The sequence below is a fragment of the Lolium rigidum genome, chromosome 2 (assembly GCF_022539505.1).
Source record: "Lolium rigidum isolate FL_2022 chromosome 2, APGP_CSIRO_Lrig_0.1, whole genome shotgun sequence".
Taxonomy (NCBI): Eukaryota; Viridiplantae; Streptophyta; class Magnoliopsida; order Poales; family Poaceae; genus Lolium; species Lolium rigidum.
The window spans coordinates 158,969,060-158,983,502 of NC_061509.1; positions in this window are offsets into that span (position 1 = coordinate 158,969,060).

A 14,443-nucleotide genomic window follows, 5' to 3' on the forward strand; every position below is an offset into this window, starting at 1 on the left:
GAAGCGTTTTTCATTTCCCCTCATTTGTTTGAGGGATCTCATGCTAGTGTTCCTATTTGGTTCCCTAGTTGATTTGTTGTTGATGTGTTGTTGTTGATTGTTGTATTGTTACAGATTTGGGAGCCTCCAATTCGGTTGTGGATGTGTGCCCCAAGAACCTTGTAAAGGCCCGGTTTCCGCCTCGAGGAAATCCCTCAGTGGAAGTGGGCTAGGCCTTCGTGGCGTTGCTCACAGGAGATCTGAGTGAAGCCTTCGTGGCTATTGGTTTGGCTTGCGTAGCAACCACACTCCTCCAAACGTAGACGTACCTTCTTGCAAAGGAAGGGAACTACGGGAATCATCTCCGTGTCAACGCGTGCTCCACTCTCTGCTACCTCTATCCCATTCTATCTCCTATATATTGCGTAGCTATATCTTGCTTAGTTGATAACCTTGTCATATAGGTAAATTCACTTAGTTGCATATCTAGAGAATTTACCTTTGTGTCAAGCCTAAACCAAAAAAGAACTAAAAATTGGGTAGCACCTATTCACCCCACCCCCCCCCTCTAGGTGCGGCATACGATCCTTTCAATTGGTATCAGAGCCTCGACTCTTATTTCGGGCTTAACCGCCTAAGAGTATGCCGAACGAGGATCCCACGGAAGAGGCCACCAAGACGGTCTCCATGGAATACTTCAATTCGTTGAAGTCCTCCATGGAAGCCCAAATGGAAAGCATGAAAAAGATGATTGCCGAGCTTTTGGCTCCGGCCCTTCCCAAGGCTCCTAGTGTAGAGGTAAAGGACACGGGTGCGTTAGAAGAGGGTGAGGCTTCGGAATTACCCTCCTCTACCAAACCCGTGGAAGGTGATAACTTAAACACCTTAAAAAATCCCATTGCATCTCCTAGGACAACTAGTGGAGGTGATAGCTACAATCGAGTAGCTCCACCTTTCCTATCTCCCGATATACCGGTTCCCCATCCCCATATGAACATTCGGGGCGACCCACCTAAGTTTTCCATTGAGAATTTCGATACTTGGCAATTTGAGTTTCGCTCTCATGTTTGCAGTGCCTCCAATGAACTTTGGAGAATCATCTTGGAAGGCTTCAAGCCATACAACCCCGACAAGTTGACTAGAAGAGAAGCGGTTGATAGTCAACTCAACAACACCGCCTTGCACATGATTCAAACTAGTGTGGGGACAAAGGAATTGCATCGTGTTCGGAACTACACCACCGCCAAGGAAGCTTGGGACGGTTTGTCCGCTAGTTGCATTGGAAGTGAGAGCACAAGGAGGAACAAGTACAATGCTCTTAAGAATAAAGCCGAAGGTTTCTTGAGGCTACCGGATGAAGATCATGAACTCATGTATGGAAGACTTCTCACCGTTGCCGATGCCTTCCGGTTGATTGGTGCCACTCACATCAATGACTCTTGGATCAAGGAGAAGTACATTGAATGCATGATGCCATTTGTACCCATTGATGTCAAGACTCTTGTAGGGAGGGAATGCTATTCCTCTCTCACTTCTCAACAAGTGGTGCACGAGATGCAAGCTCTCAAGGTGCTTGAAGAAAACTCTCATGACTCTCGCAACCGAGCTCTTGGGATGACAAAAGGGTCCAACCTTGCCTTGGCGGTCAACTCCGTTGAAGAAGTGATTCCTCAAGAATCTTATAGGGCATCTTGGAGTATGTCCTATCCGGCAGATTTGCAATGCCACTACCATGATCACATGGCCTTCCATGCAAAGTCCTTTTGGGTTGATCCCGCCAAGGCCAAGGAAGACAGCATCAAGAGAAACAACAAAAGTGGGTTCACTAGCTTTGGTCCAAAGACTAGATCATGCTACAATTGTGAAGACAAGCACCACTTCATTGCCGAATGCCCCTATGAGAATAGAGAGCTTCATAATGGGAGGCTCATTCCCAAGGACAAGAGCAAAGACACAAAGGGCAAGTATTCAAAAGCCCCCAACAAGAAATTCTACAACAACAAGACCAAGAAGGGCAAGAGACCCTCAAGGGTTGTGCTAGTAGCAAGGGAAGAATATTCTACCGATGAAGTGGGAAGCTCTAGTAGTGAGGAAGATGAAGAAAGCTCAAAGGAATTGGCCGCCATCGTCACCACCAACATTCCCTCTTCATCTCTCTTTGACTCCCCCAATGAGAATTCTCATATCAAGAATGCACATTGCTTCATGGCAAGGTCCTCCTTGGACACATCTATTGTGCTATCAACTCAAGAAGAGTATACCTCCCGGAGATGATGATGTTGATGATGAAGAAGATGCAACCTCTAATGGATTGGTCGCTCTTGCCTCCCTCTCCACTAACTCTTCATCACCAAGTGAATCCCCCAATGAGGTCATTCATGTGGAGGAAGAAAGTTGCCTCATGGCTAAATCCTCCGAGGTATCATCCCCTAGCCCCTCTATGCCTAACATATCTAGTGATCTAGGGGTTGATGATGCTAGTCTAAAAGTGAAACAAGAAATGCTAGATTTTGATGATTTCATTCTCAACCTACAAGGTAACACTAAAAAGCATGTTTCAAATCTCATGGTTCGTATAGCTCAACAAAGTGATATTATTGAGAAAAAGGGTCAAATAGAGAGAGAAGACTCTCTTGAAATCCATGCTCTTAAAAATGCTCTTGAGGAAAGTCAAGAAACTATAGCTTCTCTTGAGGAGAGGCTAGAAACTCTTGAAGAGCCTCAAGATAAAATTAACAAGCTCACAAAAGCTAGAGATCTTGCTAGGGCTAAGACTAAAGTGCTTAAAAAGGAAAAGGCCCAATTTGAGGTTGATCATGAGAAACTTGTGAAGGATCTAGATGAACTAGACAAAGCTCACAAAGCTTTGAAGAGTGAATTCACTCTCCTATCCAAGTCTTATGAGCAACTTCAAATTAGGCTTGCTACATATGATGTGCCTAGTTCCTCTACTCCTCTATGTGATCATGCAAATATTGTTGAGGAAAATGCTAGGTTGAAGGATGAACTTGCTAAGGCCTCCTCTCCCCAAAGTAAACTTTCTTTGGATGATCTTTTGAGTAAGCAAAGATCAAACAATGGGAAAGAGGGTCTTGGTTATAATGCCAAGGCAAAGAAGGCAAACAAGCAAAAGGCCAAGCCCGCACAAGAGAAGAAGAAAGCCAGTCACTAATGGTGAAGCCTCCAAGGGCAAAACCATGAATGATGATGATGCGGGAATTGCTAACCCTCACTATGTTTTATTTAAAGATTATTATGGTGATGTTTATGCTAAATATGTTGGCCCATATGATGGTTATGTTGCTTGGTCTATTTGGGTCCCAAAGACCCTTGTTGCTAACAAAAGAGGACCCATTGCGAAATGGGTACCTAAATCCAAGAATTGATCTCATGTAGGACTATGCCGTCGGAGGTTCAAAATGGGTACTTGATAGTGGATGTACAAGTCATATGACCGGCGGCAAGAACCTCGTCAAGGAGTTGAGGCCTAACATAAATGATATCACCGTCTCCTTTGGCGATAATTCTACATCCAAGGTATTGGGTTTTGGCAAGGTTGTGGTTGCACACAACATTACTCTTGTGGATGTCATGCTTGTCAAAACCCTTGGTTACAATTTGCTTTCCGTTTCCGCCCTTGGCAAGATGGGTTTCGCCGTCTTTATTGATAATGATATTGTGGTCCTCTTGTGGAGCAAGACTCTAAAAGTCGCTTTCGTTGGGTATCGCGAACACAACTTGTATGTGGTGGACTTTTCGGGGACCACCACGACAAGTGCGATGTGCCTATTCGGAAAGGCGGACGTGGGGTGGTTGTGGCATCGCCGCCTAGCCCATGTCAACATGAGAACTTTGCAAAGTCTTCACAAGGGGAACCATATTGTGGGACTAATGGAAAATGTGTCTTTTGCCAAAGATCGTGTTTGTAGGGCTTGTGTTGAAGGCAAAATGCATGACTCTCCGCATCGAAGCAAGACTATCATCTCTTCCAAGAGGATCTTGGAGCTCCTTCATGTGGATCTCTTTGGTCCCGTCACTCATGCAAGTCTTGGTGCGAAGAAACATTGCTTGGTGATTGTTGATGACTACTCAAGATACACTTGGGTCTACTTCCTCAAGACGAAGGATGAGACTCAACAAATATTCATTGACTTTGCTACCGAGGTGCAACGACAACACAACCTCCTCATTATGGCAATAAGAAGTGACAACGGCTCCGAGTTCAAGAACTATACACTCAATGCTTTTCTTAGTGATGAGGGGATTCGACATCAATATTCCGCTGCTTACACCCCTCAACAAAATGGTGTTGCGGAGAGGAAGAACCGGACTCTTATGGATATGGAAAGATCTATGATGGCAGAGTATAAATCCCGCTATAACTTTTGGGCGGAAGCCATCTCCACCGCTTGCCACTCCTCTAACCGGCTCTATCTCCGCAAGGGCTTGAACAAGACTCCATATGAAATACTCACCGGGAACAAGCCTAATATCTCATACTTCAAGGTGTTCGGGTGTAAGTGTTTCTACAAAATCAAAGGAGTTCGTTTATCTAAATTTGCTCCTAAAGCTTTGGAGGGTATATTTGTTGGTTACGGTGCCGAATCTCACACTTATAGAGTCCTTGATATAGCCTCCGGGATTATCATCGAATCTTGTAGTGTGAGGTTTGAAGAAAATGATGGCTCCCAAGTGGGGCAAGTTGATGTATGTGCAGGTGATGAAATACCTCAAGATGCCATAGTAAGAATGGGTGTGGGATTTTTCCGCCCCATTGAGGGACACGGTGTGGCGTCTCGGGAAGAACTATGCTCTACCACGGTGGAGCCCTCATCCTCTCAACATCAACAAACCCCATCTCTTGAAGCTAATGATGCACCAACCCAAGAACAAGAAGAAAACCCTCCCTCTCATGAACAAGATCAAGGACAAGATCAACCAAGAATTCATGATGGCTCCGATGAGTATCCATTTGATATCTGCGCTTCACCAAATATTGTCCAAGATCAAGCACATGAGGATGAGCAACCCCAAGTAATTGAGGAAGCTCAAGTTGAAGGTCAAGACGGGGACCCAAATGATCAAGTTGATCAAGTGACACCTCCAAGGCCTAGAAAGACCAAGGAGGAGATCTAGGCCCGTCGTCTAGCAAGAAGAGAAAGGAACCTCGAACTTCGTGGACACACTCATGACAAGGTTGTTGGTGATGTAAGGGCAAAGGTTTCCACAAGAAGGCAATTGGCGAACTTTAGCCATCATCATGCTTATATCTCCTTAGTGGAACCCAAGAAAGTATTTGAAGCCCTTGAAGATTCGGATTGGTTAGAAGCTATGCATGAAGAACTCAACAACTTCAAGCGCAACAAAGTGTGGACTTTAGTAAAGAAGCCAAAGGAGTGCCGCAATGTTATAGGCACTAAATGGATTTTCAAGAACAAGCAAGATGAGTTTGGAAATGTTGTGAGGAACAAGGCAAGATTGGTGGCTCAAGGGTTCTCTCAAGTTGAGGGAATTGACTTTGGAGAAACCTATGCTCCCGTGGCTCGCCTTGAGTCCATCCGTATCCTTCTTGCTTATGCTTCGCATCATAACTTTAAGTTACAACAAATGGATGTGAAAAGTGCTTTTCTTAATGGTCCTTTGCATGAAGAGGTTTATGTTAAGCAACCCCCGGGTTCGAGGATCTCAACTTTCCTAACCATGTCTACAAGCTTGATAAAGCACTTTATGGTCTCAAACAAGCTCCTAGAGCTTGGTACGAGCACCTTAAGGAATTGTTGGTAGACCGTGGGTTTGATGTTGGGCTAATCGACCCCACTCTTTTTACTAAGAGGGTCAATGGGGAGCTTTTCGTTTGCCAATTATATGTTGATGATATTATATTTGGCTCTACTAACAAAGCTTTCAATGATGAATTCTCAAAGCTTATGACCGATAGGTTTGAGATGTCTATGATGGGAGAGATGAAGTTCTTCCTTGGTTTTGAGATCAAGCAATTGAGGGAAGGAACCTTCATCAACCAAGCAAAATATCTCCAAGACACGCTCAAGAGGTTCAAGATGACCGAGATGAAAGGTGTGGCCACTCCTATGGTTACCAAATGTCATCTTGCACTAGATCCCAATGGTAAAGAGGTGGATCAAAAGGTATATCGCTCCATGATTGGATCCTTGCTTTACCTTTGTGCATCTAGACCGGACATAGTGTTGAGTGTTGGTGTGTGTGCAAGGTATCAAGCTTCTCCTAAGGAGAGCCACATGATGGCTCTTAAGAGAATCTTTCGATATTTGGTTGATACCCCAAGATATGGTATTTGGTACCCCAAAGGCTCAAGCTTTATTCTCAATGGTTATACCGATGCGGATTGGGCGGGTGACAAGGATGATAGGAAATCAACTTCCGGGGCTTGCCAATTCCTTGGTAGGTCCTTGGTGTGTTGGTCTTCTAAGAAGCAAAATTGTATATCTCTCTCCACCGCCGAAGCCGAATATGTTGCCGCCGCAAGTGGATGCACTCAATTGTTATGGATGAGGCAAACTTTAAAGGAATACGGTGTCATTTGTGACAAAGTGCCTCTATTATGTGACAATGAAAGTGCCATCAAGATTGCCTATAATCCGGTGCAACATTCAAGAACGAAGCACATTGAGATCCGGAATCATTTCATTAGGGATCATGTTGCCCGTGGTGATATTGAGCTTATCTATGTTCCAACCAAAGATCAACTTGCCGATATATTCACGAAGCCTCTTGATGAAGCAAGGTTCTCTTATTTGAGGAATGAGCTAAATATCATTGATTCAAGGAGTATAGCTTGACCATCTTGCAAACACACCTTTGTCTCAAAAATTTATTTGGTTTAGATGTGGGCATGGAAATAGGGGGAGTGCGGTTTAAATTATTGAGCTATCCCTCCCCCCATAATGCCAACATTAAGAAATCATTCTCTTTATATCATATGTTGATATGTGAGCTTCAATGATGAGTATTGGTTTGGACCCAAGATATATCTTCGCGGTGCCATACCATCACACTCATATATGGTGGCCTAGGCCACCACACTCTTCTTTGTGAAGAGTTTGAGTTATTCGGATCTTATCGCCTTTTATTTGACAACTCCATGTTCTTATGGGAAATCACTCTAGTTTGGCCTTATTTGCTCATATCTTGCAAACTTGAGTGATCATGTACCATTAATAGTTTGAGTCTTCTAAACCCAAGCCTACACTCATCTATAAGCCATTTCCATCTTGCTCATTTGTCATGCTTGGTAAAAACTTGGAGTTTGAGGTTTCTCGGTCGGATGATCTAGGTTGCTCCATCTTATTGGTAAATATGCATCTTATATGTGAGGTGATAGTTTATTGCACCACATATAGGTACGCAAATAACCAACTAAAGATAGGTGGGATTGACGGTGTTCTGAAATTTTCCAGAACACTGAATAATCCGCCCCCCTGGCGACCCGGAAAATCCGGCCCGGCCGGATTATCCGCCCTAAACTAGGGCCGGATTATCCGGCCTGGGCGGATCTTGAAAGGGCTGAGGACGAGGCCACGGGGGGGAAACGGTTTATTCCACCCCCCACGCGCCTCTCTCTCCTCTCTCTCCTCTCAAGGTCGCCGGAGACTCTCCTCCTCGCCGGAGTTGCCCCGTCCACTCCCTCCCGGAGTTTTTGGGTGGATCTGGTGCTCCTCCCTCCTAGCTACCTTTTCCTCCAAGCGGCTTTCGCAATGGATGCGGGTATGACTCACAATCCCTAACCCTAGGTGTTGTGTTTTATATGTGCTATTTTCTTGGTGGATTTGGTGTCTAGTTGTTCCAAATCGCTGGTAGTGTACTCCTCTTGCATGCTATAAGGCCGATCTGTTCCAAGACAAGTTGTTGATTGCAAAATCTGCTAGTTTCGCAGGGCCGGATTATCCGGCCCCCGCGAGGACCGGATTATCCGGTCCGGCCGGATTATCCGCCCCTTGGGGCACCGGATTATCCGGCCTGGAGCTTCATCGCCACTGCAGTTTTGATTCAATCTATCTTGTGTTAGACTTGTACCAGCTTATAGTATGTTTCTAGAGTGCATTACTGTATCATACATGACTCATGAGCATTATCTTCTCTTTGCTATCCACCTTTGCTATTCACAGGTCGTTCTTCTCGGGGTACCTCTCGGAGACGCGCAAGAGCTGATCGTTCAAGTGATGAGTTTGTGTCCAACGCTCCTCGCAAGTCAACCTCAACTAGGCACAAGAACAAGGCTTCAAGGGAAAATTACAAGACTATGGACATTGTCTCTTATCAAGCCATCCGTATGAAGAACTGGTATGAAGACCTTCCAAGGGATGAAGAGACAGAGGGCAGAAAATATTGGTGCATGGAGCAGGAGTTCATCTATAAGGATATCTATGAGCCCATGAGGAAAGTACGCCCCATGCAAGCTATCGATGTGGACGTTCTGGCAGTCAACAATCACTTTGAGGATGCCATTTGGGTGGCTGGAAGGTTGGGCTTGAAGGATTTGATGAAGATTCAATGTGACTATAGTCCAGAGTTGTTGAAGCAGTTCTTTGCTACGTTGGCCATCAAGACAGATGAGGACCGTACTATGGAATGGATGTCTGGCTCCACTCACTGTAGTGCCCCCTTGCATCGTTTTGCTGATATTCTTGGAATTCCTGCAGAAGGTGGCCGTCGTCTCCATGGACCTCAGAGGACAGATAAGAATGCACTGCATGATCTCTATACATCTCGCCGGAAAAGTGGGAGAGTCCAAGGGGCTGCTTACCATCTATGGTCAGTTGCTTAGGTTCTTTCGGGCCACCATCGCTCCTAGTGGTGGTAACAATGATGCACTCCGGGGAACTCTTGTGGACCTCATGTACCTCAGCTTTCGGTGTGCTCGTGATGAGAATGAGGAACGGAACTTCACTATAGATATCATGGACTACATCTTCCATGAGATTCGTGATGCCATGGTCTCCCGGACCACTATACCTTATGCGCCTTACATCCAGTCTCCTCATCAACAACACCGCGGGCGTGCGTGGTGAAGACTTGAGCGGGTACTCTTATTTGAAGCACTCGTCAAGAAGGCCTACAAGCTTAAGCCTCGTCTCTTCCGTTGTACCTCCACCCGACTCCTTCATGGGTGATGCTCGTTCTAGTGGTTTTGCTCCTGCTCGCCATTCCGACCTCCCCGCTATGAAGAAACAAGTGAACAGGCTCGCTTGGTTTCAGCGTTACATCCTTTGCATGAACATTGAGATCCATAAGGAGAACTATGCGGCCAGCCGGGAGCGTTCTGAGATTAAGCATACTCAGGCGGTTATTCTGCACAAGCTCAGTGGTGAGCAAGGACCCCCTCCTCAGCCTCCAGCTCACCCAGGTTACAGTGGGTGGCATTCTGCACAGGTTCCGTGGAGTGATCTTGATAGTTGCATTCAAAGGTCCAGCCTCACTCGCCGCTCTCCGGATGCCCCTGACACTGATGAGGATGAAGAAGAAGAAGAAGATGTGGCGCCCGAGTCCGATGATGAAGATGCCTCCGAGTGATCCCCATGGGGCGAGTAGCATCGCGCTTGTCCCCTTTTTGGCGTCTCGATGCCAAAGGGGGAGAAGCGTTCTATTAGGAACTCTCTCGGGGATTTGCATGGTTTGGGCACAAGCATATGCGTTTATCATTCCTTTATTGCTTGTGTTCCCTCTTATTTGAACTATTTGCTTTGGTTGTGTTCGTTTAAAACTTTGTGCTATGTGGTGTGAGACATTGTTATGGTTTTCGGATTTCTATATGTTGAGATCAAGACTATTATATCATGTGTGATGCTATATCTCCGTATCATATATCTACACATGGGTATGACTTCTAGCATCCTATCTCAACTTCATATATGTATATGTCTCTTGTTAGAGCTCATGATGGATACCTCTTGTGTTGAGGCACCTCGCCCCTATGTGTTGTGTATTTGTATTCAAATGCAAATTACTTATATGCACACATGTAGGGGGGGTGCCTCTATGTTTTTGCCATCATGCTTGTCTCTATAGTAATTCTCTTGCAAATCCGTATATTGTCATCAAACACCAAAAAGGGGGAGATTGAAAGAACATCTCTCATATTATGTTTTGAGTGTTTGATGTCAATGTATGTGATACACTAATGTTTGTTTAAGTGGTACAGGAATTATATAGATACATTTGTTTGTGTGTTGGATGTGGTCAGTACTGTCAAAAAGTTTCAGCAGAAAACTCACCAGGCCGGATAATCCGGGCCGGATATTTCCAAAATATCCGGCCCCCAGAATTTCGGCTAAGGACTTGAGGAAATGCAGCTCAGTATAGGGGCCGGACATTTGCCCGGATATTGTCCCGGTTTTGTACCAGGGCCGGATTATCCGGGCCGGATATTTCAAGAATATCCGGCCCCCTCGAAAATGGCTAAGGACCCGAAGATTTGCTTCTCCGGATAAGGGCTCGGGCATTTGCCCGGACATTGTCATGGTTTTGTACTCCGGAGGCCGGATTATCCGGGGGGGGGGCGGATTATCCGGCCCTTACTTAGGCCGGATTATCCGGCCCCCCGAAATGCTCAACGGCTGGATTTTGGGGAGGGGTATTTATACTCCTCTTCTTCTTCCTTACCCCTTTGCTCAATCATTGCACAAGAAATCTGCCAAGATTCACCTCCATTAGAGCCACCTCAAGAAACACAAGATTTGCAAGATCTCCTTCCTCCCCCAACCAAATCTCTTGATCTTTGGAGATTCGAAGGAGAAGCCACCGATCTACATCCTCACCGAAGCGTTTTTCATTTCCCCTCATTTGTTTGAGGGATCTCATGCTAGTGTTCCTATTTGGTTCCCTAGTTGATTTGTTGTTGATATGTTGTTGTTGATTGTTGTATTGTTACAGATTTGGGAGCCTCCAATTCAGTTGTGGATGTGTGCCCCAAGAACCTTGTAAAGGCCCGGTTTCCGCCTCGAGGAAATCCCTTAGTGGAAGTGGGCTAGGCCTTCGTGGCGTTGCTCACGGGAGATCCGAGTGAAGCCTTCGTGGCTGTTGGTTTGGCTTGCGTAGCAACCACACTCCTCCAAACGTAGACGTACCTTCTTGCAAAGGAAGGGAACTACGGGAATCATCTCCGTGTCAACGCGTGCTCCACTCTCGGTTACCTCTATCCCATTCTATCTCCTATATATTGCGTAGCTATATCTTGCTTAGTTGATAACCTTGTCATATAGGTAAATTCACTTAGTTGCATATCTAGAGAATTTACCTTTGTGTCAAGCCTAAACCGAAAAAGAACTAAAAATTGGGTAGCACCTATTCACCCCCCCCTAGGTGCGGCATACGATCCTTTCACTCGCCCCTCACCATGACTCCCCTGCCGTCCACCGCCCGCGGTGTCACCGGGCAAAGACCATGTGATGCAGCGGCAGTTTTCCTGTGGCTTCGGCCGGGGGAGGTGCGGTAGAGCCTGGTGCTCCTCTCCAAGAAGCAGTGAGGCAGGGTGGTGACAACCGGGCTAGTTCTGCATCGGCTGGTGGGGGCGGTGGCAACTAGGTTGGTGGCGTGGACGCCGACCTCGATCTAGGCCTGTTTTGGCTTGGGCAAGAGGCAGCAAACCTGCTGCCTCTCCCGTTGCTTCTCCGTCGGTGACGAGTGTAGTCTCTCGTACGTAGGCTACTTCTGAGGATTCCCAGGATCTGGTCCGGGCATGGTGATGGTGGCCTTCTCCTTTGCCGGAGGAGGTTGGCCGGTTTGCGGCGAGTTGAGATGCACGGCTGCCGGTGAAAACCGGCCCTCTGTCATGGCAGATGGTGGACGTTTGTTTGTGGCTACTTGAAGGCGTCGTTCCTGAAGCGTGCATTTCTTCTCGTCTAGGCTGCTCCAAGAAAAAAAAAAACCCTAAACCTAGATCAAACGATAGAGACGTGTTGCGATGTTCTTCCCACTGAGGGCATTTTTTTGGAGTAGACAATGTCTCGAGGTGGTCCTGAGATGGTCGAAGGCATCGTGTTGTAGGGTATCGGTGATCACACAATGTGATGAATTCACGCAGGGTAGAAGCGTTGTCTAGTGCCATGGCGACGTCGATGACAGGCTTAACAAGGACTATGTTATCTCTGCCTTGAAGACGCTCGCTAAAGGCTAAATCGAGTGTACACTCCTATTTTCGCCATAGGGTGACTCACGGACTGGTGTAGCGAGGCGTTGTATGTGTTTTTAGTGCAACAGGCCTTGGCGGCATGTTGCTTAACAGATTATCGAATTTCTAAATCTTGAACGGTGGCTTTAGATTTTGTGATGTATGCTTTTAACATTTTTTGTTTATAATAAACTTAAATAAAAACCATATGCTGAATGCAGGGCTTCGCCTCCATTTTGTAAAAAAGGAAAAAAGACATAGGAACTGAGGAAGTAGCACTTTTGACGCTGACAAGCGCGCTGCAAAACGCAGCGCATACGCCGTTGACAATCTCAGTGCAAATACCCGGATGCCGGATCGGTGCCGTAGAAAACGACGCGAACAAGCACGCTGTTGCAAAGTTGCAAGAGGGAAAGAAACTGTCAAGCATTTTATTACGGCACACAAGCAAGTGAGCTTGGCTAAGCACAATCGCCACAAACTAAACAAAGCTATTAAAAAAAGGTCACTCGAGGCTGGAATCCACCCGGTCGACGGTGCGTGCGAAGGCAAGGATGTCCGACGACTCATCTGCAACCTGCTTCTGATCGCCCTCCGCTGGCTTCTTGGAGACGATGGACTCCCGGACCAGCCGCGCAGCCGTCGGGTTCAGGGAAGAAGGCTCCTGGCGCTCTTGGCGCCGCTCCGGCGCGTCGCCGACTTTGCCGCCGGCTTGCTGCGCCTTGTCCGCGTGAAGTTGCTCCATGGGAACCGGTCGCTGGCCTGGGGCGGTGGATAGTAGTGTTGCTGCGGTCGTGAGGAGATATGGTGATGACTGCCTAACTGGTGAGGTGGGGGAACTGAGGATATAGTGGACATGTTATAGAAGTACTTCAGAACATGCATGCGCTGGCTCATCTGGATTCTTCTTTCACAACATGGGCATAACACGTGTGCATCTTTCGACGGCAACGCGCTCCTGAAGTGACGCGTGTGAGCCTTTAGGTTTCAAGTCGCTGGTCGGTGTGCTGAGATCTGTAGGATATTGGCATTCCCTTTATTTACGTGGTCAAGAGAATATTAGCGATGCTTGCTATATGCTAGAAGTCAGCTACAGTAAATAAGACAGATATATTTTTGGAATCCTAATACAATACCAGCTGCAAGAGAGTACACGATATCAGATTTTTGCACATCATATCAATAGTTCGTCCATGAAATGAAAGGCAAGGTATACCTGTGTACAAGACAAATTGCAAGGGTCTCATTATACACTATATATTATACGCTATATAATGTCTTTACATTTACCCTACAACGATTTGGATACTGTAGATAAGCTTTTTATCTGCTTAGTCATTGGTCGACGCGTATTCCTAGCTTCGGTTCCTAACTTCGCTTTTACGGTGGAAGCATATCTGATGTGCGAGCCCCACTTCCATTACTTACCATGCTTCTTTCCTTATTCTCATTTGCACCCTCTTGACCAAAGAGTCCAAAGGAGAAGCACCTCATCTTGGGCTACTCCGGCGCGACAAAGCCCAGCACTCCAGAGCTCTTTTAGGTCTACCCCATCCGTTTCGTCATATAAAAGTACTCCTCGCATGTTCCTATCTATGACCGCCATTCAGGGAATGGATCCGTCCCCATCCATGCGCACCCAATGTCGCTCCCATCCCTGCGAGAGCCACGCGCGAGTCGGGTCCGTGTTTCTCGGACGCCCCCACGCATGGCCACAGTACGAGTCAACAGAGGTTGCTAGATGCAACAACTTTGGTTTCTAACTCCTCTTCTTCGGCGCTTCAGCATGCACGCGATGACACGACCTGTAGGTTGCTATATCCGCACGTCCGAGAATATGAGATGTTTCTTGATTTATTTATTTTTCTCATGTGTGAGGCTGATGTTTCTTCCTCTCTCTCTCTCTCAGGTGATGCAATTTTACGGTCAACCCCGATGCTCCAACATGCATTCTCCATATCTTTGGTTTCGTTGTTTCTTTTGATATATTCTTGAAGAGATTTTTGGTCCAAACGTACTGATGTGATTTAGATTCCTAAAAAGAAATTTGAATGTCACATAGTAAAGAGAAAAAACAGTAATTATATCGGAGCTTCTATAGTAATTAGACTCCGTTCTATTCCACAAACGGTTTGTGAGGTTGTTGACTCCATTCCATTTGATTTCCCTCCCATATCTTAATTGTTTTGTTCCTTAACTTTTGGTTTCTGATTATAATGGTCCATGATTTAGAATGGACGCTTTCTTTATATTACCATCATTGTAAATGTACTGTGGAATGGTGAATCAGCAGGTGCAAAGTGTGATAAATTAGAAACA